We start from the raw sequence: 3,260 nt of genomic DNA, 5'->3' as shown, positions 1-3,260 counted from the left end.
CCCGGCAGCATCTTGGGGGGGCGGCGTCCGGAGGCGGCTCTGGGGGGGCGGGGGGGGCACGATCCGGGAACGGCTGCCGGGAAGGGACTGGGACGGACTGGGATGGACTGGGACACGAGGATACACCGGGACCAGGACCGGGACTCCTCGAAACCAGAACTGGGGCAACTGGGATCATACTGGGAGCAACTGGGACTGCCACCGAAGGGGAATAAAACTCCCTGTCACTACAATGTCAGGATTAGAACGCGGTTTTTCTTTTTTAAGCCCCAGGTGCGTGGGTGGGGGGTGGGGGGGTCTCCTTCCATCACACACACACTCAGCTGTCTCACACCCAGGTTTCTGTGTGTGTAACCAATACAGGTGCATTACAGTTCCCCAAACTCATTCTTAGGTACTAAACACTCCCACAAATTCTTGCACACATTTAAATCACTTCTCAGATCTCCTTTACATCAGAGTAGGGGTCTCTGGAGGGTCTCTGGTGGCCGTTTGGGGAACATCCCTCCTTCAAATTACCCTTCTGAGACTTGTTGATATTTCCAGTAAGTCTCCCTGATAAGCTTTATAATACTTTGGATTACAAACAGTTCACAGAAATGCAGGAAAGACAATAATCACAGTCACCACAGTCCCTGTAATTCGTCTGACCCACTGAGAGGCGCTTGGAAACCAAGATGACCTTTCCCAACAACTCCCCAGATCCTCAGGAAGTATCATCCTTTTGTACTTCATGTAAGACTCTGCCTTGTTCCCAAAAGGTCCATTTTAGTCCCTGCCCCCCGAGTTTGATCTCTGTACACACGGGGACAACTGTTTGTTGTGGCACCAGCCCCGAGAGGCAATAGCAGATCTAAAGGCACTGGTTCTGAGCTGGGATCTGCCCCATTTCTGACACTTCCTTTTGTGTTGTCCACAGAGCACTTGCAGTTTGATTTCCAGCTGTTTTGCCTTCTAATTCCCCCGTGCTCCTGGAGAGAGGGAGCTGGGGCAGGGACAGACTGGGATGGACTGGGACAGACTGGGATGGACTGGGACAGGCTGGGATGAACTGGGACAGCGGGATACACCAGGACCAGGACCCAGCAGGACCCCTCGAGAGCAGGATCAGAGCACACTGGGACCCTCCAGGACCAGAACTTGGGCAACAGGGATCATACTGGGAGCAACTGGGACCACAACCAGGGCTACTGGGAGTAACTGGAGGCCACATAGGATATACTGGGAGTGGATTGGAAACACTGAGATCAGACTGGTGGAAACTGCAATGTTACTGGGGCAAGTGGGAGTGATTGGGAAGCACTACAAGCATTCTGAGGGCTATACTGGGATTTACTGGGAGTGTCTGTAGCCATAGTGGGGGTGACTGGGACCACACTGGGAGCGATTGGGACTGCATGAAGGGGAATTAGAACCAAGCTGGGGGCAACTGGGAGGAACTGTGAGAGACTGGATCTACAATACAAGAAACTGGGATTGACTGGGACTGTCAATTCCAGGAGGGAAGAGCAGGATCCTACTTAGAGTGACTGGATCTGTGCTGGGGGCAACTGGGAGCAACTGGGATCACAGTGGGAGCAGCTTGGCCCATGCTGGGGGCAACTGGGACCCCAGTGAGGGTGACTGGGGTATATTGGGATCATACTACGAGTGGGAGCATGCTGGAGCAACTGGGATATACTGGGAGCAAGTGAGATTATGCTGGAGGTGATTTGGATCATACTGGGAGCAACTGGGAGTGCACTGGGGGTGACTGGAAGTATCTGTGAGCAACTGGGATCATGCTGGAAGCTACTGGGGGCAACTGGGAATGAGTGGGACCACATTGGGGAAACTGGGAGCAACTGGGAGAGACCAGGAGTGACTGGGATCATACTGGGACTGAGTGGGAGCATGCTGAGGGTGACTGGGATATACTGGGAGAGACTGGGAGTGACAGGAACCATCCTGGGAGTGACTGGAATCATCCTGGGTGACTGGGAGGAGCTGGGACCATGCTGGGGGCAAATGGCATCTTAATGAGAGTGACTGGGAGTGAGGGGGTTGATACTGGAGTGACTGGGACCATATAGGGAGTGTCTGGGCTCATGCTGGAATCCTAATGGAATGGACTGGGAGCGACTGGAACCATACTGGGGGTGACTGGGAGCAAATGGGGCCATAGTGGAAGTGACTGTATTCCTACTGGGAGTGACTGGGATGGTAATGGGAGTGATTGGGATATACTGGGATCACAGTGCTGGTGACTGGAACCATATTAGGAGTGGCTGGAACTCTACTGGGGTGACTGGGAGTGACTGGGACCACGCAGGGTGTGAGAAACAGTCTCTAAATATTCCCCAATTTGTGAGAAACATAATCTCAGGATATACTCAGTTCTCAAACTGGAATTTATTATATGATAAAAGCAATCAGCATGCTGGGCAACAGAAAGATTCTGCGCACCTGACGAGAGTATTTGACTAATATTTATTCAAGCTACTTCATGCATATTTATTACGTGATATACATATACATTTATGTTTATTTTCACAACTAGAGCTTGGTTGTTATCTTTATAGCAGTGATAACTCTCCTATAATTCATACATTCTTAGACTACAAGACACCTAAAAGATCATATAATTCATTTTAGGAAAGCAGAGATGATTTATAGCTTTTGACCTTGATGGCCTTACAAAAGGTCTGCTTTATTTCTTTATGGGGGTGTAATTAAGTTATACAGTCTGTTTTATTATTTTATTGACACAAATTTATGGCTATGTATGTAACAATGGGGTAATTTGGATCATACTAGGAGAGACTGGTATTGTACGGGGAGTGACTGGGATCATCCTGGGAGTGACTGGGCCCATGCTGGGGTTGACTGGGAGCCCCTTGGCCCATGCTGGGGTTGAGTGGGAGCCCCTGGGCCCATGCTGGGAACGACCTGGGCCCCACTGGGCAGAACTGGGTGGCTCTGGCCCAGCTGGGGCTCAGGGTTGTTCTCCCCCAGGGCCCCTCGGGCCCGGCCGGGGCTGCAGTTCTGAGCCAGGGCCGAGCAGGGACCCCCCTGTGCATTGTGGCGGCTGCCGAGGGGCTGTCACGGCTCAGGGGCTGCCCCGGGCCGGGGCTTTGCTGCAGAGTTTGGGATGAAACCCACCGAGCTGGGCCGGGGGGGCAGCCCTGGAAAGCAGGGCTTTGCTGCCGCGGCTCTGCAGGGGCTGCCCACGGGCTCTCGGCTCCTTTGGGCATCCCCTGCTCCGGCCTGGGCTCCTCCCC

The sequence above is a fragment of the Empidonax traillii genome, unplaced genomic scaffold, assembly GCF_003031625.1.
Source record: "Empidonax traillii isolate 1590-97213 ecotype Southwest subspecies unplaced genomic scaffold, ASM303162v1 scaffold2353:size42472, whole genome shotgun sequence".
Lineage (NCBI taxonomy): Eukaryota > Metazoa > Chordata > Aves > Passeriformes > Tyrannidae > Empidonax > Empidonax traillii.
The sequence above is the reverse complement of the archived record's forward strand: the minus strand, read 5'-3'. Positions refer to the sequence as shown.